Source organism: Bicyclus anynana, chromosome 1 (assembly GCF_947172395.1).
Source record: "Bicyclus anynana chromosome 1, ilBicAnyn1.1, whole genome shotgun sequence".
NCBI classification, from domain to species: domain Eukaryota; kingdom Metazoa; phylum Arthropoda; class Insecta; order Lepidoptera; family Nymphalidae; genus Bicyclus; species Bicyclus anynana.
The window spans coordinates 7,883,697-7,894,441 of NC_069083.1; the positions used below are offsets into that span (position 1 = coordinate 7,883,697).

Consider the following 10,745-nt stretch of genomic DNA (forward strand, 5'->3'; position numbering starts at 1 on the left):
CTCATCAAGATGAAGTTACTCACGGAAAATTTGATAGTAATCAATTTTAAAAATGTTCCACGGATTCTTGGCTAGTAGCCATGTTGTTTTTAGAAAAATATACGACATTAACTGTATGAAAAGCCTATCCTGGTACTCTATCTAGTTCACAAGTACTTACATGAATGTATACCAGGGCGCCAGACCCAGAAAGTAGTAATTAGTGTGAAAATCCCCCTACAAGAGGCTCAGTGGGTTTACAAGCACCCTCCACGGGTTACATGCTAAGAGACTCCAGTACTGCGCGATGGTGCTTCGCCCGCCTCTAATGATGGCTATTTATTTTTCAAAACCGCGATCATACGAGAGTGCTCGACCTTTGTGGTGGACAAGATTAATTTTTATGTGCTAAATTAACCATTTTGCAGTGGCAGTTTTGTTGGCAAGATTTTCTCATAGTTCATACTTTGAGTAGAATAATTCTTTTATGTACAAGTTTTTTTTGTTGTAAGTAGATATTCAGTACACAAGAATTTATTCTACTTGTAATAGTATGCGTACCAACGCGTTTGGTGGGTAAATATGAAGGAGTATCAGCCATACTCCGTCATATTACCTTATTTATCTTTTGCCTTTGAGTGGTTACTAAGCAACGGTTTGGTAAACAGATATAATAATACGCCACCCTCTTTGTATCACCCTAATAATGAAAAAAAACTAGACGGGGAGAATGATTTGAGCGAAGAAGGGAAGTGTTAACTAATTTTAAAGGACGCCCTTAACCCTACATCCATCGGTCACAAGTCCGAGACTTCGCACAAGGCTATTCTCTGCCACACGAGGGATTATTGGTAACATTCTTGGATTGTTAGACCCGATATTCTTTCATCTAATAGTTATGTTTTGCCCTTTAAATCCGCTTCTGACGTCAATCTGTCTCCGACAATATCATATATTTTACTTTTGGACGGGACGATACTTTTGTTTATTTACAATTACGAACCTGCGTAAGTATAATTAACACGAAATCTCTACATGGTGAGCATATCTAATGTTAATTAATGCTTTAAACTTTCTCGAACTTGAAACTAAATACTAATATCAATTGAATTTAAAAAAATCTCACGCAATTAAATAAATAGTGGAACTAATTTGTTAACAGCCAAGATAGAACCGCCCGCGTTTCGTCACGAAGTTGCTTGGTTGGTGCGATAGCTAAAAATAAAAGGTGTGGTTTATCGTAAATGTCCCAAACTAAAATTATTAAGGTCCTAAAGTGAAAGTTAAAGTTGATAATTTACGACCTCCGTACCTATCCACAAATCCGGTGACATAATTATTTTTTAATTACAGAAATCATTTTCATCATCCAATTGTATTTATCGGAATGCCGCCAACTGTTGGCATTTGATTTAATTAATTAGGTAATTAAGTGTAATAGTAAGCAATAGCTGTTAGACGTTATTAAATATACTTCTATTTTTTTTTAAGTTTAACTAAAACAAGCGGTCGAAGCTTCAACCACACGGTAACCCTAAACTATTTTTTTTTAATCATTCTATTTTAGAACCGCATTAAAATCCGTCGCGTAGTTTAATTAGAATAAAGAAGCGAAACAGTTTAATTTAAATTTTCACTTTTGGGGGTCTGTGTTAATCGTTTTGAAATAAGTTTTCACAATTAAGGTGTCTGCACTAACTTTTCCCATAGAAACACCATTACCGAGCTCATCTTCAACGTTATTACTGCAGTGACTTGCTGTAAAAACTTGAAAATTTAATTTGGCCTAACGATCGTCACGGTCTTCAATACAAAGGACGAGGGGTAAAATTATCTCACGCTCTGCAAATGCTTCGCAAAATGTTACCGCATTCAAAGAAAATACTCGTAAACTACCCATTTAGTTTATTCCAGCTACTTTATAACAGCATGAGAACTATAAAATTTCGTGTTTATTACAATTTATAATCTAATGAACCTTGAATGCCACACATACTCTGTACAAATAAGAGTTGGACATAAAAAGATCAAGACTTACTACCGATTATATTTTCTATGTTTAATTCCGTTATTATAAAATGCTTTGGGAAAGTAATAGACATATTATTACTTAGATTGTTATTTTCACTAAAAAAATCTTGGTATTTCTCTAGTAATAGGGTAGTTAACAAAATTAATTTCGTATAGGTGGTCCATGGAATAAGGGTCCGAAATATATCGATAAGTAAAGGAAAATTTAAGACCATTTAAAAAAAGTGTCAACTAGCCTATTGTACTGATTAGTCGTTAGATGACTATCCGTACTAATAATTAATAATAATCAAGTTTTCAAAGTAGGTATAGGTATTGTATTGAGATTTACAATGTACTAAAATATTTTTTCATAGTTTTTAATATTGCCTGCTCCATGCATTTGTTTTCATCTTGAATATTCATTTGAATAAAAACATAATAGTTACCCATGAATATGTAAGTTGTGTGAACTTCCTAGAACCTTGGTTACGTTAGAATTTTTATAATAGCCTATTACTGCCACAGCCAACAATTAAGCAGGTTCTCATATTTTACCCCAGTTTCATAAGTTTTATAACTCCTTGTAAGTATGTGTCCAGTGTCATTTATGCGTATGATTTCTATCTCGAAACTATAAACGTTCGGAACTAATAGCTGTGTGAGTGAACTTCAGGTGTGGGGAAGAAACCTCGACAGTCGGCAAAGTTCACTGCTCCTCCAGACACTCTTAAATGACACGACAAAGAAAATTCTACTGTATAACACAACCATAAGGTTGCTTTTATATAAACAAGAGTTTTTTTTATTCAGACAAAAGTCTTTTAAATCTGATGGAATGAGACCACCGTCAACGATTAGTTATTAAGTACGTAATTAAGCACATCGCCGAGTTGGTACTACGGATCAAGCGACATGCTTGGCTAATAGAGGACGTAATTAAAAGGAATTAGGATCTTGCTGTTAAAGGATGAGCCAATACGTAGGTAAATTACCACAACCGGTGAGTTTTTGATCTTAGCATATTTGATAAGCGTTTTATTAAATAAGTGGGTGTCATACACAGGCTTTTTAATGTCCGTTAAAAAATACTCTCGTGCGAATGACGGCTAACATTAGATTTGGAAATTAAAAAAACGGCGCACAGCCTCACACAGCGTCGAAACAACATAGGTATCTAACAAAAGGATTTGAGATCTGATAAGACGAATAAGTATAATTAAGAGTGCCTTTTACTATATTCAGTTTTGGTGCGTAACTGGTCTATTCAAGTCGTTAAAATATTCTTCTAAGTCACTTTTCAATTTTTCATTTCATTTCAACATAATAATTTTCTTTCCTTTTTAGGGGTTTCACCCCTTCAACTCTCATTTTCTAAAAGCTACTAAGATTTCTGCAAAGTCCAATCTAGATAAATTTTCGATGCAGAGATCTTTACTTTATTTTACTTTTGGACTTGGGCATTGATGACGTCATGTTCAAGAATCTAAAAATCAAATCCATTCCAAGGCGAGGCGTCATAAAATCACTATTCTGGAATTGCCGCAACACGACTAATATCACTGTTTGTTCATGATGTCACCGTATTTACCGGTTTTTCTCAATAGAAGGTATGACGTACCATTTATATCAGAATTTACATCTAAAAATTCTTGCAAAATTTTTACCAATCTCCATGGTTTTAAGAAATCTGTTCTCCTCTTTGTGTAGTTTTACTGTTTTATTATAAAAGATATTCTATTAAAATAGATGACTAAATAAATCTGCAATTTAAATAACCTGTTGACAATAGGAATCTGGTATTTAATTTATCACCACTTTTTAAGTCCTTAATATTTCTTTAGCCCAATCACACTACTCTTACTTGTAGGTAGGTACATAGTGGACATCTCTTATCAATACTCTATACATGAGATAATACATATTCACATTACATTTACATTTCTATAAATGTAAATGTATTTTATCCAAAACAATTCTGCTTAAATCTCGTTGTTTGTTTTTATTTCCAAGCAACCTTGTTTAAATATTTAACGAACCCAAAAATTTAAAGCAAACAACTAAAGAAATAACAACAAAAGCATACCTGCCCGTGCCATGACTTAGCGAATTTAATAGGCAAAGGGTCAGATAAAGGATTAAGGTTGACGGTGGCAGCGGGCAAAATGCGAATTTTGGGTACGAAGGTATTTTCCCAACAAAGCTAAAAGTTAAATCTTTGAGCATTATATTTTGCTTTGAGGATAATCTGAGATGCATAAATAATAAAGCATTATAAGGACGTATATAAAACTGGTTAGTAGATACTCACTGTATTCATGTTTTGAGTTATGGTCACAGAAAACATATGTGGTATAGTCAGTATGTTAGTCAGAACTAATTTATAGTCAGTTTACACTTGCGTTAATGTCTGTAGGCATGCCTTTGCAAAGGCATGCATGCAATGAAACGAAGCCTTAACTGGTATTAAAGCCTAGAAACTGATAATGGCATAACCTCAACTTCAGTACTTCAGACTTAGATGCAGATCCAGATATTACCTATATCCAAAAAACCTGTAGGTACATCAGTTCAACGTAATCTAAAAGTGAAGCTTCGAAAATCGACGAAAAATAATGGACTTAGCATGGTTATTGTTTGTTGTTAAAGGAATCAGGACTAGAACTTAGCCATTTATTTTGTGGAGAGATAAAAATACAAACTACCTTTAGAATAGTATTTTTTATATTATTTTCAATGGGTACTACAAACTACCCATTGAAAAGTAAAAGTAAACCACGAATGTAAAAAAGGATGACACGATGGAGTTATCGACAATATATACAACAATGAGCTTTTACAAGCTTTTTTACTAAGGAAGTTTCGAAGATCGACAAAATTAACTGACTAAGCAGTTTGTATTTTGCTGTCAAATATTGAAGGGGAAACTTGGAAACGGCACAATAAGCAATATTCGTTGGATACAGTTACAGCCCCTTTCTAATTATCTGCGCAGGTGTTCTAACTGCCAACGACTTTTGGTAGATAGGTACGTAGAATTTGCCTATTAAAATACAACAGAAGGTAATAATATATTTTGAGATATTTTATAGAATATGTTCAAAAATTTATATCTAATAATAAAAGTTCCTAACTCCAAGAAACTGGTGCATAATACTCGTACATTTGTAGTTCCAATATCCAACAAAATTTGAGGTTTCTACAAAAAAGTCTTTAAGTTGAATTCATCAAGTTTATATTATACTAAAACACTTATTTTTCACATTGCAACTTATGAATTTATATTAAGAAGTTGACCAAGCTCTTATAATAAAGATTAAAAAAAAAGTGATTATTGCTATTGTTAATATGTGAATCATTTTATACTTAGCAGTAGCAGCTCAACCTCTTTACATTTTAAGCTCGTGTATTGTCATGAATAAACGTTTAATGTTGTTTGATTTTCAGCCGACACGTTTTCACTTCGTAGAGTTTGAATGTGTTGAGGTACCAGGTAAAAAATCTTCCAATTGATTGCATTATTATCTGTCATCTTTATGGACGCTTTTACAAAAGATTGAATGTTTGCAACTTTGTTTAGTGAGAGTGACATTGACTAACCGTGGGTAAACCATAGTAAATCGATCTGTTTTTACTTGGTTTTTACACAATTAAGAAAGATGAGAGTATTTTAAATTTAATCGGTTAATTTGTTTTCCTTCTTATATTAGAAATGTGAAAGTTTGTAATATGTCTATCTCTATGTGTTTTTTTAAAGAATTGAGTTTCTATAACATTTTATATCTCAGTTACAATGATGATTATTTTTGATTTGATGCGTATTTATGATTTTTATCTTCTATTTAAATAATGTGCCTAAGCCTTGCTTATACTTGCCTACCAATTTTTAGGCAGTAATGAAAGATTGTCAAGTGTGAGTAAGTATAATATTTACATATAACGAGCAGCTATTAAAACAGCGACTCTTACGATGCTTTTGTTGAAATCACCGTCGAATTCATCAGACATCAGAAGGATTAAAAAACTTAACAAAACTGATATTGTAACTATTTAATTGACATATTTAACGCGAAATCGATGATGATAAATTCCTGATGCAGGTTTACCTTTTAGGATTTAAATTAAATAAGTTATGAAATGACATGCGTTTTCTACCTTCATTACTAATTTGTTTTTTGGTAAACAGTGCACACCGAGTATGGCTTTAGTTACAGTTTATCAATCAACGCTATCAAATACACATACGTCATCTAAGCAAACGTTGAGTAGGTACATTCTTAGGTCCAGGACATTACCCTCTTTATCAAGCCTTTCCCCTGCAATCTCGCTGCCACATAATTTGTTATATTTATTATTTCCTTTGCAGTAAACGGCCGACGAGGTGACGTATCTCGCGAGTAAACCTCATCACGGAGATAGTAAAGTTGTCAATAGAATAGATAGTAAAGTTTGTATTAGATATGTACTGCTTGATTTATAATTCCGGCAGCTATGTTTGCAGAGTTATTGACATTAAATAAGGAAATGTAAGGTCTGTAGAGGAAATTGGGGGTTGATAGATGTGCCCGCTGCTATTTGAAATTACTAATAATAGATTGTATTTTATGAAATTATTCATTTACCTACTTTAAATATATTTTACTATAATTAGCTGTGGTACAATAATTGGAGTTCTTCTTACATTGTATTAATGATTAGGTAGGTTTTACCTACTGCGAAGGATATTTTGTCTACGACTTATAGTAGTAGGTTATGAAGGGTCTTCTTTTACAACTTTATACATTAGATACGTACTTAATTATTTCAGTAAGAAGTACAATCTATATTAATATTAAATGTTATGTTGTGAATTTTTGAATTTCGTATTTTAATCAAGACAATATCAAAGACCAATGTTGGTTTTACACGTAAGACAAGACGGCGGTAGCTACGCCCCTGCTGACGCTATGTTTTTTGTATCACTGACAAAGTGCAGGTACCTATTAAAAATGTATGATGATTGGTTGAATAGGTAGTAAAGGCTTGAAAACATTACACACAAGCACATAATTATTTGCATTTATGTGTATAAGTTTTAGTAGTAAAGGACATGTCCCAATTTTGTATGGAGGCTGGGAATTTATTCCGAGTGTCAACTAAGCAGAAAAAAATATTTTTATCTTAAGAGAACATAAAACATAGGGCTTATAACCAAAATAAAAAAAAAATGAAACCCGCATTTTTTTTAATTAATTAAATAAAATGTATTTTTTTTCATTAGCTGGCAACATTCATTAAGAATTTTTATCATGGCAACATGCTTGTAAATCACACCCTGACAGATTGTCAATGATCTTTGAGAAGTAGCGTTCGTTTATGGCGTTTTTAAAGCAATTTAAGGATTTTTTTTTGTTTAATACTTCTCTGTCTACGATTTAATGTTTTTTTTTAACTTATGTCTTATTGACATTTGAAAATATTACATGACATTCACAGCTTACACTAGATATGACTTCAATTCCAGGTGTTTTTATTGGTTGTTTTGAACACTTTTACTGTATTGTACGTTTAATTTTTAGACAAAACAAAAAAAAAATATCTAATTAATGCGGGTTTCAAAAATTCTGAAAATTATTTTCCTAACAGTAATTTGTATCTCCTATCCGTAAAAAAACACTGTGGAGCTTCTTAAAAATTATAAATAATAAAGGTCCATTTTGGGACATGTCCTTTATTTTTTGACTAACTGGAAATTCTAACAAAAACTTTGCTTGCAATTACGTACAGATCACAATAATGATATCACCTATAATTTACCTGTATAAAGCAGCTTTGATAGAGGCTTAATCTTGCTACAACGATGTCAGATGATTTATCTTTAACGAAACCAATCGAAGCGAAGTCATAATTCTAATTAATATGAGAGTCAATCGTCCCAGCGCTGCTCGGGTAATTAGTTCGAGCGATCCGTGGAGACACGAAATCAATTTTCCTAGATGTTTAATCTACGGATAAATCCCTAAAGACGTTCTCGACGTGATGATAAATTTCTCGATAAGACATTAACAGTTGGCTGAGTTTGTAAAGTCTTTTTATATCTCATTGTTTGAAAAACTTTTTCCGGTCGATGAGATTGTTGTTTCTTCTCACTCGATATTAATGGTTTTCACATATTAACTACTCAGTAGAAAATATTATAGTTGCAGTATCTTTTTGCGAGATTTATTGTTCGTGGTACTATAAGATAAAAGTTAACGCAAAATTTTCTCAATCACCATTCCTATTGTGACGTGACGGGTAGCAGCTACAGTGATTGTACCATTATTTTCTTGTAGAGGAAACACCTCGAGCAGGTCCCAGGACTTGTGACCTTGGGAGACAACACTCATCTTCCCTGCCCGAAATGTTTTCCGTGCCCACTCTAAACAATCTATACTAATATTATAAAGCTGTAGAGTTTGTTTGTTTGATTGAACGCGCTTATCTCAGGAACTTCTGATCCAATTTGAAAGATCCTTTCAGTGTTAGATAGCCCATTTATCGAGAAAGGAATATATATTATCCCCGTATTCCTACGGGAACGGGAACTACGCGGATGAAACCGCGCCGCGTTAGCTAGTTTAGGTTAAACAATATTTACAACACAAATATTATGAATAATTAAAAACACAAAACATTGCACAAAATCACTAACGAGACTGATAGCGTGACGGTGGCTACGCTGCCTAACAATAACAACACTGATATTAACCTCGTTATTGATACAAGTTGGGAAAAGGGTAGTTTACCAAATTTTGTTACTAACCAGATTTTTTTACTGTTGCTTAATTAATAGTTATATCACACAGCCACAATGTCCTACAAATTACGTGGTACATCGTTCCGACGCTCAGATTTTTTATTACCTGGTAACCCAGTTAGCTACCAGAATCAAGAGTTTTCGTAAATAAAAAAGTTGAGCGTCTCATCAAGATGAAGCTACTCACGGAAAATTAACTTGATAGTAGGTAATCACTTGTTTTGTTCCACGGATCCCGGGCTATAAGGAGATCTAAGGGCGGACAAAGTCGCGGGCGTCCGCTAGTACCAAATATAAGTTACCCCAAATTTTACCGTGATGGTATTTTTCAATATAGGTAATGTCCGATACGCAATAGACGAACCATGCAAGGTGTTCCTTTTTGCCCCACTTGTTACGTCGATATTGTGATGGTGTGTTGAGGTTACAACGCACAAAGCGCTTCGGAAGCGCTTAACCAGGCCGATGTAATTGCTCAAACACTTTTCGTTGAATCGTCGAAAGCGCTGCAGTATGCAAAAAAGCTGTACCGCACTGGTAAGCAAACAATAGGGGGTTACTTACAATGCGGATCTTTTCAACAAATTACCTACTACAAACACACCAGTCGCAAAACATTGAATAGAATAGGTAGGGACCTGTTAATTTATTATACATATTATTATCTATTGTATTTATATTGACTTCCATTAGGAATATGAATCGGCTATACATTATTAATACTTCTATCTAACCAACTCACATAGGTACAAGTAGGTAGTTATAAAAAGTAGCTGCTGCTTCTCATATTTCTTGTATTGTTTGAAATCTTTGCTTCTCGGTATCGTCTATCGAATGTAAGCAAAAAATAATAACAAACTATCTGTCCAAGAACAGGTTTGTCGGCGGATGAAGCTGCTTTAAACATAACATAGCTTCCTTTTTATTGCGTGTTCAACATGGATAAAGCTTTAATGGCATACCTTCCTACTTGAACTAAAAAAATAGCTTGCAATCATTCGGTAGGACACCCACCGTTGCTACAAGTTACTTACTAACCTTACCTACTTACTTACTAAGCATATATTAAAATATTCATAAGGACGTCAAAGTAAATTTTATACAGGTACCTAATCAGAATTTTTCAGGATTCAAGCAACGATCGTTCGTATATATGCACAAAAATAAACTTTGCTTACCTCCGCAAACAGCAATTAGTGCCGACACAAACGGGGCCGCCGAAACCAGAATAAGAACGCCGTTCGGCTTTTATGAATTAACAACACTATTGTATTAAGTATACACAATTGTCTAGACGGATAATGGTCAGTTTACACAATAATCACAACACTTGCTGTCACAATTTTCGACGAAGATAATAAAACTTTGGCAGCGCAGTGAAACGTAAGCTTGGAACGGTCGTTCGCTTCTGACTGGCTGTTCGTAGTACTTCGACTACTTCGTTCGGTTCGGCGAGACTCGGCAGTTGTCACGGCGTATCCTACGAAGCCTCGATTCGGAAGCTCCGCAAAGCTTAGGGGTGAACTTTATAACTTTTTAGCTACTTAACAGGGTTCACAACTTGGTAATTAAATTTCTAATGTCAAGAAAAGCTATGTTTTGTTAAAATGGCTGATATTCCTTTTTCAGTCTCACCACCACCATTTCAACCCATATTCGGCTCACTGCTGAGCTCGAGTCTCCTCTCAGAATGAGAGGGGTTAGGCCAATAGTCCACCACGCTGGCCCAATGCGGATTGGCAGACTTCACACACGCAGAGAATTGGAGAACGTTGGTGCATGCCCCGCACCGGATTCGAACCCACACCCTCCACTCCACCCTCAATCGGAGGCAGAGGTTATATCCACTGGGCTATCACGGCTCTTTTTCACTCTTATTAATCGTAAAGACAGTCCGGCTCACTCGGTTACGTATGTTTAGAATTAGCTCGATTTTAGTTTCGTCGTAGGTACGGGTTATGCTAGTTACGATAATTAT

At 34.3% G+C, this 10,745-nt stretch overlaps 1 protein-coding gene across 1 annotated transcript in view; it reads right to left on the bottom strand.

The window, feature by feature from the left end:
* LOC112052887 (uncharacterized) overlaps positions 1–10,194 on the bottom strand; it is a 61,454-nt gene extending 51,260 nt beyond the window's left edge. The window contains exon 1 of the mRNA XM_052890667.1: positions 9,946–10,194. The gene's annotated coding sequence lies outside the window, so the exon portion shown is untranslated. The remainder of the gene's footprint in view (positions 1–9,945) is intronic.
* Between the last annotated feature and the right edge of the window lie 551 nt (positions 10,195–10,745).